General features: G+C 39.9%; 1 protein-coding gene across 1 annotated transcript in view; it reads right to left on the bottom strand.

Annotated features, from left to right (window-relative positions):
- ITSN1 (intersectin 1 (SH3 domain protein)) overlaps positions 1 to 7,623 on the bottom strand; it is a 196,230-nt gene extending 188,607 nt beyond the window's left edge. Inside the window, exon 1 of the mRNA XM_011999125.1 lies at positions 7,560 to 7,623. The gene's annotated coding sequence lies outside the window, so the exon portion shown is untranslated. The remainder of the gene's footprint in view (positions 1 to 7,559) is intronic.
- Positions 7,624 to 15,973: the final 8,350 nt, after the last annotated feature.

The following is a 15,973-nucleotide window of genomic DNA, read 5'->3' as shown; positions in this document are numbered from 1 at the left end:
CAAAGCACTTGCTCTATCAAGTACAATTTAGCTAAAAAAAAAAAAAAAAAAAAAAAGAGACAATCTAAAAGTTGTCTTCCAAAACTTCCAAATAAAAACTCAAGTTTCAACACATTGCAAAGCCCATACATAAAGGAAAACATTAAAATAAATTTCCATGTTGTAGCATAAGAACTTAAATCACACTTAGTCTTAAGACAACACAGTGTACTAATTTACCACTCTCACCTTTATCTCTGAGTAATTAAATTGTATACCTCTAAATACAGTCAGCAACCAAGTCTAGTATTATCAGCTCATCAGCACAAACAGTGGTTAAACATAGGCAGAGAAAAGTTTTAGAGATATGGCCCTTCAGCTTTAGGAAGGAAGAAACTACATAGAAGGTACTTAACTGTGTAGAATAACACTGCAACACCGAAAAGGGCAAAAAAATAGGAAAGCCTCCTGCCAGATTTTTAAGTCTTCTTCAACAAAACAGTGCAAGAGCTGCAAATGAATGAATTAAATATGGGCTGAAAGACGGTAGTAAAAGAAATGAAATATGCACATACTGTATAAAAAGTCATAAGCCAGTAATTATAAAATGCTCTACATTTAAACATATTCATCAAAATTAAACTGGCTACACATAAGCCTTGACAACGAGTAAGTAACTGAGAATCCAGTGAATACTTCGCATGTCTGACATCTTCACAGTGGTAGTGCCACAATGGGCAGCAAAAACAGTAAGACTTTCCTGTCCAATACAACTGACTCCTTTTACCACTTCGAGTTAGTGGAAAGCTCAATGGATAGACTTTGCTAAGGATTGTTAAGTATTTGCCAAATCAGGAGATAAAGGCAATCTGCACAGGTACATACTGATAAATCTGATCCGCACATAGATGCTGGCTACCTCCTGCTACAGCTGAAGATTATTTACCAATGTGCAAAGAATGGGAGAAGTCCAACAAAAAAAGCCTTACTGCAACATCAATGAAAAGTCATTGCGTATCATGAATGAGAGCAAAGGACAATGCAGTCATTAACAAAAACCAACTGCGCTCTGCTAAGTGACCTATAGGGGACTTCTATGCACAAGATTTATCACTACTAGAAGTTTTAGAACTAAAAACCATTCAATAACATTAGCATCACTAACACACTAAATAGACTGCAGTCAACAGAAAGCCAGACCATTTTGGAAGGCAACAGACAGATGACTCAAATATTTAATCTCACTTCACTTGATTGAGGTGCACTAAAATATATTCAAGCCTGAGGAAAGGGAGAAAAGCTGAAAAGAATCCTGCTGCTGGTCATCTTTCCTGGGGATTTCACTCCTTCTCTTTACATGGATCTGGCTGCACCATTTAAGTACAGAAAAGAAAGTTTACGTTAAAAATCACAAACACACTGAGATCCAAAATAAAAGAAAAAAACCCTAGATTTCCTCAATTTCTTATTTTCTTTAGAAAGGTTCACCTTCTACTCGTAATATAAAAAACTTTCTAAAGGCCCACTTATACTCAAAATGTGTTCGGTTTATAATCTAATTTATCCAGAATTCCAGTTTACGTACGTTTGCACATTCAAATTTGACTGTGTTTTAGTTTCATGCTTGCAAAATCCAGCAGAGGTATTAAGCTTTAACATTCCAAATAGCATGGAGAAGATTTTTAAAAGATAACAACTGTTACTGAAGAACCGTTCACGCATTCAATATGTACTTCACTGAGTAACATTTCCCTCTCTAACAAAGCTTTTCCTATTTCCTTGACACTCCAGCTTTTCAAATGGATCTTATAAAGTTTTTGTCAAAGGGAAATTTTACTTGGGAATCTAAACCAGTTTACTTTAGGTCAACCTAATTCAGAAAGTTTACCACAAGGAAAGAAGTAAGGCCTCAAAATAAATAAGTTTAATACAGATATCTGATATTAATACTGTTAGAGCAAAGAGACCCTGTCTCACACTACTGGTGGGAGGGCAAACTGTTACAACTCCTTTGGAAAGCACATCACAGGATAAGTATCAAGAGTAGAAAAATATGGCCGGGAGTGGTGGCTAACACCTGTAATCCCAGCATTTTGAGAGGCCAAGGCAGGAGGACTACTTGAGGCCAGAAGTCTGAGACCAGCCTGGGAAAGATGGTAAGACCCCATCTCTACAAATAAAAAAAATTAATACAGAAATCAGCTGGGCACGATGTCATGCACCTGCAGTCCTAGGAACTGCTCAGGCAGGAGGATTGATAGAGCCTAGGAGGTGGAGGCTGCAGAGAACCATGATCGCACCACTGCACTGCAGCCTGAGTGAAAGATGCTGTTTTTTGTTTTTGTTTTTTGTTTTTTTGGAGACACGCTTGCTCTGTATCCAAGGCTGGAGTGTAGTGGTGTGATCTCAGCTCACTGCAATCTCCGCCTCCCAGATTCAAGCAATTCTTCTGTCTCAGCCTCCCAAGTCGCTGGGATTACAGGCACCTGCCACCACGCCTGGCCAATTTTTGTATTTTTAGTAGGGACAGGGTTTCGCCATGTTGGCCAGGCTGGTTTTGAACTCCTGACCTCAGGTGATTCGCCTGCCTTGGCCTCCCAAAGTGCTGGAATTACAGGTGTGAGCCACAGCACCTGGCCAGACCCTGTCTCTTAAAAAAATAAAAAAGAAAGGAAAAATGTTCTTTCCATTTTACCCAATAACAAAACTCCTGGCTGGACGCAGTGGCTCACACCTGTAATCCCAGCACTTTGGGAGGCTGAGGTGGGTGGATCACAAGGTCAGGAGATTGAGACCATCCTGGCTAACACCTGTCTCTTATACACATCTAGATGTGTATAAGAGACAGGAGCCAAGACTGCGCAACTGCACTCCAGCCTGGGCGACACAGCAAGACTCCGTCTCAGAAAAAAAAAAAAACTCCTGTAAATCTGCCATAAGAAAATAATCCAAAATACAAAGATATATGTCCAGAGGCATTCACACTATGACTTTATTTTTAACAATTAAAAACTGAAATAATCTTAATTGTTCAATAGCATAGGAACAGTTAGGTAAGTTATAAAACATCCAGCCAGGCATGGTGACTCACGTCTGTAATCCCAGCACTTTGGGTGGCCAAAGTGGGAGGATTCCTTGAGCCCAGGAGTTTCACACTAGCCTAGGCAACAAAGTGTAAATAAATAAATAAATAAATAAAGACCAAAACATTAGCCAAGTATGGTAGCAAATGCCTGTAGTTCCAGCTACTGGGTAGGCTGAGGTGGAAGGATCGCTTGAGCCCAGGAATTGGAGGCTGCAGTGAGCTACAATCGTGCTATTGCACTCCAACCTGAGCAAAAGAGCAAGACTGTCTCCAAAAAAGATACATCCATATAATGAAATACATGACAATTAAAAATACAAAACTTTATAAGAGGTATTTGTCCATCCTGTTTTTTTAAGATACAGAAACAAAATATATCAAAAACTTGTAAGTTGGGTAAAGTGTTGTAGATATTCTCACTTGTATCTAAAACTTGTACTATGATACAGTTACTCCTTTCGTACACATTGTATCAGATGAGATAACCCCGTGCCCTTCCACAGGACTGCGAAAGCCCAGAGTAAAAACTACCAACCCTGACTGAGAGAGTAAGAAATCACTGCAGAATGGCAGTGTGTATGATTTAAATTAGGAGTACTAACTATATAGACACAAGCGAGAACAGTATTGCAGTTATTAAAACATAGCAAGAACGGGCTCACGCCTGTAGTCCCAGCATTTTGGGAGGTCGAGGAGGGCAGATCAACTGAGGTCAGGAGTTAAAGACCAGCCTGACCAACATGGTGAAACCCTGTCTCTATTAAAAATACCAAAATTAGCAGAGTGTGATGATGCATACCTATAATCCCAGCTACTTGCAAGGCTGAGGCAGAATTGCCTGAACCTGGGAGGCGGAGGTTGTGGTGAGCCAAGATCATGCCATTGCAATCCAGCCTGGATGAGCGTAAAACTCCATCCCCCCCAAAACAAAACAAAACAAAACAAAACAAAAAACAGCAAGAAGTGTATGAGCAAAGCACTATACACAAATACAAAAGGTATCAAGACTAGTCCTGAAGAGAAGAGTAGCTATGTATGTTCTTTTATTTTTCTTAGAAAATTGAATAAAATCACACAAAAAATTAGATTTCATGTATTACTATTTAGAAAACAGTTGATTCATAAAGCTTACAGGGTTCACCTATATTTGAAGAGCCTTTCCTAGAAATAGATTACTGGGCTGGGCGCGGTGGCTCATGACTAATCCCAGAACTTTGGGAGGCTGAGGTGGGTGGATCACATGAGGTCAGGAGTTCGAGACCAGCCTGACCAATATGGTGAAACCCCATTTCTACTACAAATACAAAAATTAGCCCTGCATGGTGGCATGCAAAAATCAGCCCAGCATGGTGGCATGCCCCTGTAATCCCAGCTACTCGGGAGGTTGAGGCAGGAGAATCACTTGAACCTGAGAGGTGGAGGATGCCATAAGCCAAGATCGTGCCACTGCACTCCAGCCTGGGTGACAGAGCAAAACTCCGTCTCAAAAAAAAAAAAAGAAAAAAGAAATAGATTACTGACAATATTTAAAATTATCTTTTATGTTCAAACACCTGAAATCCTAATTTTTATATTTCCTTCCTTCTGGATGAGATTCCATTAAGTATAGAAATTTTTAGTCAAATTTAGAAATTTGATGTAAAAGAAGTTATTCTGTTGTATAAAGAAATTAGAAATGTATATAAATGAGATACACGTCTATTTTAAATTTCAAGAAAGCTGCTAACATGTAAATGTTACCTAGTGTTGTAACCTGAGTATGTTGCTCCAATGGAAATCACAGGATTGACAGCACTTAAGGGCAGCAAGACCACGAGTCATTTTAAAGCAGAGGCAAAGTCCCACTGATTCTCACTGCAGGTTAGCAAAAGCAAATTGAGCCATCACAGGCAGGGTCCAGATGATCAACAGTTTAAAGTTATGGAACAGAAAGCATGCCAGCTAGAATCCAGGTAGGGTACTTACTGGTCTGGACCTCGTGAGTTGCTTAGCCTCTTTCTAAGCCTCAGATTCCTGTAAAATGCTAGTATTAATAACACCTAAGTTAAAAGGCTCCTAACAGTGACAAAGACCCTCTCCTTGACCAAACTCAGGCTCCTCTAAGCCCTCCTCAACTAAGCTGCGACCTCCTCCAATCCCCTCCTGTCTTCAGCCTGCCTAGCTCAGTTTTACGAAGAATCCTGCTAAGTCAGTTTAGTGAGAATCACCCCATCTAACTGATCACCTTTGATATTTGATCAAATTCCTCACCCCCACCTTTGATGTATAAATTCTAGGCCTGCCTTCAGCAAGAATCTTGTTAGGTCAGTGCCATGGACCACACTGTGTCCTCTCAAAATACATACGCTGAAGCACTTATCCCCAAGACCATGGTATTTGGAAAGCAAGCCTTTGGGAGATAATTAAAGTCATGAGAGTGGAGCCTTCATGAATGGGATTGGTACCCTTATAAGAACAGACACCAGAGAGATGATCTCTCTCTCCGCCAGCAGGAAGGTGACTGTCTGCAGACCACGAAGAGGGCTCTCACCAGGAACTAAATCTGTCGGCATCTTGAGTTAACCCCCAGAACTGTGAGAAACAAATTTCAATTGCTTAAATCTAGTCTATAGTAGTTTGTTACAGCAGCCCAAGTGGACTAAGCCAGTTTTATTAGAATCTACTGACCTTGATGTCTCCTCTTAGCAATTTACCATTCACTGACCATACTCTGCTACTTGACTATAAATCTCGATTTGTCCTTGCTGGATTCAGAATTGAGCTGGATCTCTCCCCCATCACTGCAATAGTCTTCAATAAAGTCTTCCTAACTATTAAAACAAGCATCAGAGTAATTTTTTAACAAAGATAATTAAATGAGTTTTAACGTAAGTAAAACACTTAGAATTGTCCCAGGTGGAGTAAAAAGCTTAAAAATGGTTTTTTTCAGTCACCATTATCATCCAGTAAATGTAACAAAATTAATGTTTAAGTATTACATTGCTCAGCTTAAATCAAGTATTGACTGTTTATTGTATGACAGTTACTGCAATGAATGTAAAGGTCCAAAGAAAGACACAGGTCCTGCCTCCAAGAGCTCATATTTAAAACATGAACAGAAAGTAAACAATTTTGGCACAGTGTGTTTCATACAACACCTCAGAGCAGGCCAAAGAACAAAGGAAGCAGAAAAGAGAAACTGATTTAACTGAGCATGGAGGAAAGGCCACCAGACTACGAAGGATGAAGAGAAGTTCACACAACTGCTTTCTAGGTGGGGTGAATACTCAGGAGGAATGCAACAATCCCAAGGGCAAGGATGTGAGAGTGGAAACAGGACTTGCCTATGGCCCATTGGGATGATGGAGTCACTGCAAGATTTTCAGCAGAAATTGGTCTTTTATTTTCTTACCTTTTACTTATTTTTATTTACTTATTTATTTATTTATTTATTTATGTTTGAGGCGGAGCCTTGCTCCGTCGCCCAGGCTGGAGTGCAACGGCATGAGATCTCAGCTCACTGCAACCTCTGCCTCCCGGGTTCAAGTGATTCTCCTGCTCAGCTTCCCCAGTAGCTGGGATTACAGGCACCCACCACTATACCCAGCTAATGTTTATTTATTTTTAATTCTTTTTGAGACAGTCTCGCTCTGTCACCCAGGCTGGAGTGCAGCAGTGTGATCTTGGCTCACTATAACATCCGCCTCCCAGGTTCAAGCAATTCTCCTGCCTCAGCCTCCTGAATAGCTGGGATTACAGGCATGTACCACCATACCTGGCTAGTATTTTTGGTAGAGATGAGGTTTCACCACGTTGGCCAGGCTGGTCTCGACGTCCTGACCTCAAGTCATCTGCCTGCCTTGGCCTCCCAAAGTGCTGGGATTGTGAATGTGAGCCACTGCACCCGGCCTTATTTATTTATTTATTTATTTGAGATGGAGTCTTGCTCTGTCACCCAGGTTGAGTGCAGTGGCACCATCTCAACTCACTGCAAACTCCACCTCCTGATTTCAAGTGATTCTCCTGCCTCAGCCTCCTGAGTAGCTGGGATTACAGGCGTGTGCCACCATGCCCAGCTAATTTTTGTGTTTTTAGTAGAGACAGGGTTTCACTATGTTGGCCAGGCTGTTCTCGAACTCCTGACCTCGGGTGATCCACCAGCCTCAGCCTCCCAGAGCGCTAGGATTACAGGCATGAGCCACTGCGCCTGGCTTATTTTTTATTTTTTAGAGATAGGCCCTTGCTACCAGGCTGGAGTACAGTGGTGCGATCATAGCTCACTGTAGCCTCGAACTTGAGTGCAAGCAATCCTCCCATGTTAGCCTCTATGGTAGCTGGGACTAGAGGTATGTATATGTCACTATGCCTATTAATTTTATTTATTGTTATTTTTTGTAGAGACAGGGTCTTGCTACCAGGCTGGTTTAAAACTCTTGGACTCAAGTGATCCTCCCACCTCAGCTCCCAAAAGTGCTGGGATTACAGGCCTGGGCCACTGCGCCAGGCTCAAATTTACGTTTTAGAATGCTCGCTCTGGGGCTACACAGATGCTGCATTTGGGAAGGGGAAAGCTTAAACCTACATAGACACAAATTACATAACTGTCAAGAGACTGTAGACACTGTCCATCGACAAGTTCAAAATTGAAAAGAAAAATTGAGCACTGGTAGTTTGTAGAAACACACCAAGGGAATGATATTCTAAATCAGTAAGTCAACATTAGGCAATCCTGAATATTTGATTTACTGTAGAACTTCTTCACATTAATAACTATGATCAATAACTAAGATTAGTGAACTGGCTAGGCACAGTGACTCATGCCTATAATTCCCAGCACTTTGGGAGACCGAGGTGGGTGGATCACCTGAGGTCAGGTGTTCAAGACCAGCCTAGCCAAGACGGTGAAACCCCGTCTGTACTAAAAATACCAAAATTAGCCAGGCGTGCTTGTAATCCCAGTGACTTGGGAGGCTAAGACAGGAGAATTGCTTGAACCTGGGAGGCAGAGGCTGCAGTGAACCGAGATCGTGCCACTGCACCACCGCACTCCAGCCTGGATGACAATAGTGAAACACCATCTCAAAAAAAAAAAAAAAAAAAAAGAACCTAGTGAACTATTCTTAGAGAATTGAATTTATTCTTTGCAGAACACTGCCCAAGCTCCCTCTCTGTCTTTCCTCTTTTCTTGCCATTCTAAACTTGGGCTACAGGTCCTACTTGAACCCTAGAATGTTCTCAGTGGATTTTTTCTGTTGTTCCCTCTGCATGCTCTAAGCCTAGAACTAGATCTATTGGAAACTGATGTTCATTGTCTGTTTCTCAGACAAGACTATGGTCCCCTGAGAGCAAGAACTGCATTCTCAGCCTCTGTTACATGGTTTGGCCCGTAAAAGGTAAACAAACCATGTGTATTCAATGAATGCATTTTAGAACTAATAAATTAAGTGCTGAGTAATCTCTGTGTTCACCCTTCCACCTTCAATGGTCACTTAGTCCTCTTCCACATAAACTCAGAACTAAACAAGGAGTGTTTTCTATTCAGATTCCTGCTAGAGTATAGTCCTACAAATATTTGGGAACAAATTTTAATTCCCCAAAGAGACAAATACCAAAACAAAGAAGAAATAATGATTTTGATCTTGAACCCACATATGTTCCAAGGAATACAACAGAAATGAGCCCTTAGTTTCCCAAACTTCACTGTATTATATTAGCCATGTAAGTTTCAAGTGAGTTATCCAGCGTTCTAATAGAAACACATGAAATAACAGTCCAACGAATAAGGTTGATGCTTAAACACATGTCTTTCCAAGAAAAAAAAAAGCAACCAAAACAGTGATGATTTTTTGGAAACTTTATATTGTAAAATAGGCAAGGCAGCTTTTTGAAATTTCAGATAAAGTAGTAATCATATTCTAGAAATCTGCTATTTTGGAAGCCACAATCAAAATTCTTAGGAGGTTCCTCTATCTGTACAAAGCACAAGTTTTCCTAGAAACAGTCTTTGTATATTCAGCCTGAAAAATCAAACAAACTCAGCTCAACATCAAAGGTGTGCATGTTTATTTTATTTACTCAGTCTCAAAGTATGTTATGACTCTTTGTTAAGCACCTTTTAAAAGCATAGTGATTGTCAATGAATGCCAATTCAAGTTGTATGATGTGAGGGCCATTTTCAAACACTCCAGAAGCTGCGAACACCTGCCCCTAACTATGTATTTGGAATGCTGTCCTGAGAAGGTCATTTCATTTGTTCCTGAACGTGGTTCATTTTCAGACTTTACATGTTTGAGTAGGTCAACATAACATAGACCACTTTTAAGATGGAGTTTTGCTCTTGTTGCCCAGGCTGAAGTGCAATGGCACGATCCTGGTTCACTGCAACCTCTGCCTCACAGGTTCAAGCAATTCTCATGCCACAGCTTCTTGAGTAGCTGGGATTACAGGTGCACGCCACCAAGCCCGACTAACTTTTTTTATTTATTTTATTTTATTTTATATTGAAACAGAATCTCACTCTGTCACCCAGGCTGGAGTGAGGCCTAATTTTTTTTGAGACGGAGTCTCGCTCTGTCGCCCAGGCTGGAGTGCAGGGGCCGGATCTCAGCTCACTGCAAGCTCCGCCTCCTGGGTTCACGCCATTCTCCGGCCTCAGCCTCCCGAGCAGCTGGGACTACAGGCACCCGCTACCTCGCCCGGCTAGTTTTTTTTGTATTTTTTAGTAGAGACGGGGTTTCACCATTTTGGCCAGGCTGGTCTCAAAACTCCTGACCTCAGGTGATCTGCCCACCTTGGCCTCCCAAAGTGCTGGGATTATAGGCGTGGGCCACCGTACCCAGTTGAGGCTTGAAGATTCTTTATTAGTTATAAGGTTAACCAAAAGAAAAAGACCATTCTGTAAAATATATATGAAGCATGTCCAAATTGTGTTGAAATATCGACCACATTGGCCACGGACAAACAAAACCACCAACCAGACAAAGAGAACAATTTCATCCATAAACACATAATGGAAACCCAAAAAAACTGAGGAGTCTAGTGATCTAGCTCTAGTCTCAGATCTGTTCACACATTCATTCTATAATTCTCTAATTTATGCCAGATAACATGCAGGACCTCATTTTGACTTTATTAGGTGGCACCAATCTTCCCTGGAGTGGTTAGACAAGCAGATCATCCATCTTGAAATGTGATGTATAAAATGGAAAGGGGAAATGAGACAAAAATTGAGCTCAAGACAGCCAGGCAATAGGTGAACTGATTCAGACTGGTCGGTCACACAGACAGTGAAATGTGTCACTGTAAACAGTAACTCTACCCTGAAAATGGAGAGGCCAGAAGGATACACAGGCGAGCACTTAGCACAGTTCAATTACCTTGCCATTAACTTACCCACCCAGCCAGCCTCATCACTTGCACTAAAAATAGGACATAAATGCTTTTCTAGCATTCCAGCTATGAAAAACTTAATAAATTTCAAAACACTTATCAGAAAAACATACCAGGAAAAGAGAAAAAGCAATATATATATTTCCAGTGTCAAAAACACAAATTGAGAAAAATGACATTAACACGTTGCTTTTATATAGCACCTTGCTTTTATATAGCACCTATCTGTAAAGAAGCTTAAATACTTTTGCAAATTAAAAAAAAAAATCTAATTAGAGTAATTCTAATAACATCCCTATGAAATAGGTAGAATGTAAACATATAATTATTTCTGTTTAGCTACTGAAGAAACGTAGACACACATTTCCCATTCACAGATAATGACATTCTTGAACTAGCTCAGTCCAGCACTTTAAGCATACCATAGAGCCAAGTCATCAACTACCTTCTAAGCTGTAATAAAGCAAAATATAAACGTGAACCCCACAGTTTTCTATGTTTAAGAACTAAACTCTAAGAGTGCACAAACAAGTATGGCAAAATTGGCTTTAGCTTTAGAAGGAAAACAAGTATTCAATTCAGTCTGATGAATTTACTTCTTTTAGAAGTAAAATTGAGAAAGTTATTATGATTATTATTAAAACCACTTGAAATGTAGAAATTATAGGGAAGAGTGAAAACTCAGTTTCCCACACTCACCCACATAAAACTGAGAGCTTTATGTCTCCCTCAAAGGACAAAAGCAATTCAGTTTAAAGTGCAAGGTCAAAGTATACAAAAAGACACACAGTCCTGAGAAACCAAGAGGTTTAACAACAAAGAATGAGTCAACCAATACTTGCAAATCTTGAGCACTCAAAAAAAAAAAGAATTTTTTTTTTTTTTTTTTTTTTTTTACTCAAAAAGGAATTAATTTGTCCCACTGATGGCTAGGAAAAAGGATCACCTCTAAGTGTTTTGTGTTTTTAAGAGCTATTATGAGGTAGCTTTAAAAGTTAGTATATCATTACAGTGTTAAAGGCGTACTTCCTAAATATACCCAATATATCTAACTCCTTTCAAGGCCAACTCTTGGTGAAGTAATTCTTTCTTCCCTTCAACACTATTTAGATAAGGCACCACCAAAGCAGTACAGAATGACTAAACCTGAACTTGCTACAGGAATTTCCAAACAGATAAGAACTTGCAAATACATCCCTATTTAAAAGACAAGGGAAATTTGAAGAAAGTCTCTGATTCCCTGAACACTGAGTATATCCAGTGAAAACATAAACTCCTTTCTTAAAACATAAGTTCTTCAATGCCTACACTGTCTCCTTAAAATTGTATTCAGCCCTTAGCACCTGTGCCAAGAGTAAATGGCTTCTACTGTCACTATCAAAAGCAACTTGCTTTAAGAAAAGGAAGTGATATCTAGAATTTGCTTCAAAATAATCTGGAGTGGAGGGTGGCAGGATGGAAACAAGATTAGCTGAGAGTTAACAGTTACTGTAGCTGGGTAACGATATACTACTTTCCTTTCTTTTGTAGATGCTGGAATTTTTAGATGTTGAAATTTTTCATAATGAAAGGTTAGAGACAAAGAAAAGAAAGCTAGTTTTAGGAAGTAAATCCCCTTTAACTTGCCAATTTATTTGAGAGTTACTTAACAAAGAATTCACAAGGACAGCAATTTAATCTCTTAAATGCTTTAAAGTTATAAAACTATTACAATTACTCTCCAGTTCCTCTGTAGTTCACAAAAGTGGAAGAAGCTGAACTAGGAAATTACCTACTCTAGATTAATATGTTTTCTCTCCCTTATATGTCATGAGAATTAAACCTGATTTAAAAGAATGACGGATCATTTTTTCCTTCATCCTAGTAAGAGACCCTCTTTCTGAGATAATTAAAGGAAATTATAAGTACCCTAGGAAAATTGTTTCTATTCCCAAACACAGGCTTTAAGTAAAGCTTAACAAATTTTTAACTATCTCTTATATCAGTTCCTACAAGCTAACCTTAGATTAAACTGACTTAACTTTTAAACATATTGCCTTAACCTTAATAAATGTCCTCATTAATCATGCTATTCCACATTTTAAAAATTTTGTTCTTTCGGATCCTGCTAAGAATTACAACGCAAAAGAAACCAACCCCTTGACTGTCTTTTAGTGTGAATCGATACTCAGAAGAGTGTCATTAAGATCAATTTAGTCTCCAGCAATGAGTTGAGACATTTGACAATTAAGATTAATGTCTGACCTGTGAGTTGACCCTAATGGACACCTTCCTTAAAGCAGATGCATGGCAGATTAGATAAGTAGCCATATGGAAACAAGGTTATTACTGAATCACATTTCTCTAAGGAGTTATCAGCATTCTACTTATACAGAATTAACCGAAATGCTTTAATGGAACAGGAAAAATAAAACTAAATCATGGCATGGGAAACGAAGACTAACTCGCAGGGCTCACATGAGTCTCTGACAGATGTTACATGGTGGCTTCATTCTCCTTTTTTCCCCCTTTCCTCTCTTTATCTGGTAGCTTTACTTAGGGACACTGGCTTCAATAGCAAACATGCACATTAGTGAAGCTGTCATTCTTGCACACATTCCTAACCTACTTGGCAGAATGGATATCTCCAAAATGGAGAGCACTTACAAATATTAAAATAGAGAAATTCATCAAAATGCAAATGAAAACTGGTCACTGAGTTCCCTAAATCTACATTTAGTATTATTTGGAAATTGCATTAAGTACAGGAGTTATTCAAAAGAGTTTAATAAATAATCATGTCACCTATACCCCAATCAGATCTCTGTAAAATGGACACAAAAGGTACCTTTTAGTAACATATTTATAAGGAATTCAATCTGTTCATTGCAGGAGACAAACCAGTTCTCAGAGCTCTACTGAGAACAAAAAATATTTCACACATTCACCTCAGCAGGGTGGATTTCCAGCACTGGGAACAGCCAGATGACTCAAGACTCAGTCATGTTTCCACGGCTTGGAGAAAAGATGATTAATGATGCAAAACAACTAGGCATGGGGAGCTTGTACAATGGCTTGTGTACCCAAGATCAGCTGCCAGCTAAAAAATGCTTCAACCTCTGATAAACAGGGCCCTCAAAGGACAGGTTGAAGCAGGGGCTTGGTTCCTGAATGACTCACATTAAGTTTATCTAGTACATCCATCACTAAAAGATAGTAGGACTAAAATCAACTTCTTATCAAGCTCTTCACTTTTAGATCATTCAAATGACTGCACAAATCCCAAAATATGAAAAGATGGTCTCTGAGTAAAAGAAGGAGGAAAAAAAAAAGTCAGCGCCTGCTTCCCCAGGAGTTGATTATCCAGTCTGAGAATCTCCAAGGCACCGTATTTTCTCAGGCCAGCTGTTTACCTTCCATCATTCTGGTTGCTTTCACTCTTGCCATGGTGAGAGGGAAGAGAAAGAGAGCGTTTGGTTAAGTAAATAGTTCATATATTTGAAAGAGGATATCAAGAAGAGGAAAAGAGAACAAGGGTAAGTTAAAATTAATCTTATAAATACTTGTCTATTTCATCTATGACCTTTATAATTATTGATTGGCAACATAACAAATAAAGCAATAGATACTACTAAAAGTACAAAACTAAGTGATCCTAGTGTGACAATAAACATAAATAATGTTCAGAAACCATATGGAAAAGAAAAAAAAAAAGGGCCAGGGGCAGTGGCTCAAGCCTGTAATCCCAGCACTTTGGGCGGCCGAGGTGAGTGGATCACCTGAGGTCAGGAGATCAGCCTGGGCAACATGGTGAAACCCCGTCTCTACTAAAAACACAAAAATTAGCTGGGCATGGTGGTGCGCACCTGTAATCCCAGCTACTCGGGAGGCTGAGGCACAAGCATTGCTTGAACCCGGGAGGCAGAGGTTACAGTGAGCCAAGATGGTGCCACTGCATACTGCATTCCAGCCTGGGCAACAGAGCGAGACTCCATCTCAAAAAAAAAAAAAAGAAAAAAAGAGAAGAAAAAGAAAAAAAGGAATTATATAGGAGGATATATAACAAAACACCAATAGTTGTTCTGAGTAGTCAAATAGAACACAACCTCTACTTGCTTCTATTTAATGCATATTTTAAATTTTTTCTGTAATTAGCATGTAGTTTTTTTTTTTAAGCACATAATCTTTTGGTATGGCAAAATGACCCCCCCAAGAAAGCACTTTTCATTTTAAATATAAAAGGTGTTATTGTAGGAACTGCTCTATAAAACTAGTTCCAAGTTAAGCAAAGGCACCGAATAGCATGAAAATAATCTGTTCACTTTTTTTTTTTTTTTTTTTTGAGATGTAGTCTCACTCTGTCACCCAGGGTGGAGTGCAATGGCACGATCTCAGCTCACAGCAACCTCTGCCTCCCGGTTCAAGCAATTCTCCTGCCTCAGAATCCGTTCACTTTCTTGCTATTTTGTTCGCTAACTCAACAAACATTTATTAAGCAGCTACCATGCATTAGACCCACTGTATGAAGAGATGCCAAAAATGGTAATAAAGATGTAACTAGTAAATTCTTGTTCTCATGATGCTTGATACCATAGGCTACAGGCTGCAGAGCTTCCTGCCTGCTCCAACCTCTCAGCTTCAGTACCCCTCAAAAAACCTAGGAAACCTTCTTAAATATCACTCCATCCAAACACACAATACCGTTATCCAAATATTTGCTGCCCTTCCTTATCAGACCCTTTCCTACCTGTCCATCACTGGAGGGGAAATATTTCTTGCTTACTGAGGCCATGCGTGAGCATGTGACTTGCTTTTGGCCAATGAAGTGTGAGTAGAAATGGCACATGCCACTTTTGAGGTTCTACCATGGCACGAAGCCCACAAAGAGCCTTAACGTGAGAAACAAAGTTTTGTTGTTGCAAACTACTGAGATTTGGAGATTGTTACCGCAACATAATTTAGCAAAAGCTGACTAATTCATATACCCCTAACTAAACTTTGATACAATAGAGAATATTAAACCTGCGAGCAAGGGGTACAAATAAGTAATCTCCTCCCTGGCTGTGCCGACTCTGGTTTACAACTTAACGTTCTAAGTGGCAGATGAGGATAATTTGGTCCAGAAACCATGCAGTCATTAACCTACTGATTGCTTTGCTGTGTTTTCTCTCCAAAAGTCTGGGCAGGACCTTTTGCCCAGACTTTTGGAACCTTTTGTTCAGACATTTGGAACCTTCCTTAAAGAAAAACGCAGAAAATATGGCACCAGGCCACGCACAGCGGCTCACGCCTGCAATCCCACCACTTTGGGAGGCTGAGGAGGGCGGATCACTTGAGGTCAGGAGTTCAAGACCAGCCTGACCAACATGGCGAAACTCTCTCCATAAAAACACAAAAATTAGCTGGGCGCAGTGGCGCATGCCTGTAATTCTAGCTACTCAAGAGGCTGAGGCATGAGAATCAAGTGAACCAAGCAGGCAGAGGTTGCAGTGAGCCGAGATTGTGCCACTGCATTCCAGCCTGGGCAACAGAGCAAGACCCTGTCTCAAAAAAAAAAAAAAA

This window comes from Mandrillus leucophaeus, unplaced genomic scaffold (assembly GCF_000951045.1).
Source record: "Mandrillus leucophaeus isolate KB7577 unplaced genomic scaffold, Mleu.le_1.0 Scaffold582, whole genome shotgun sequence".
NCBI classification, from domain to species: Eukaryota; Metazoa; Chordata; class Mammalia; order Primates; family Cercopithecidae; genus Mandrillus; species Mandrillus leucophaeus.
The sequence above is the reverse complement of the archived record's forward strand: the minus strand, read 5'-3'. Positions and strand labels throughout refer to the sequence as shown.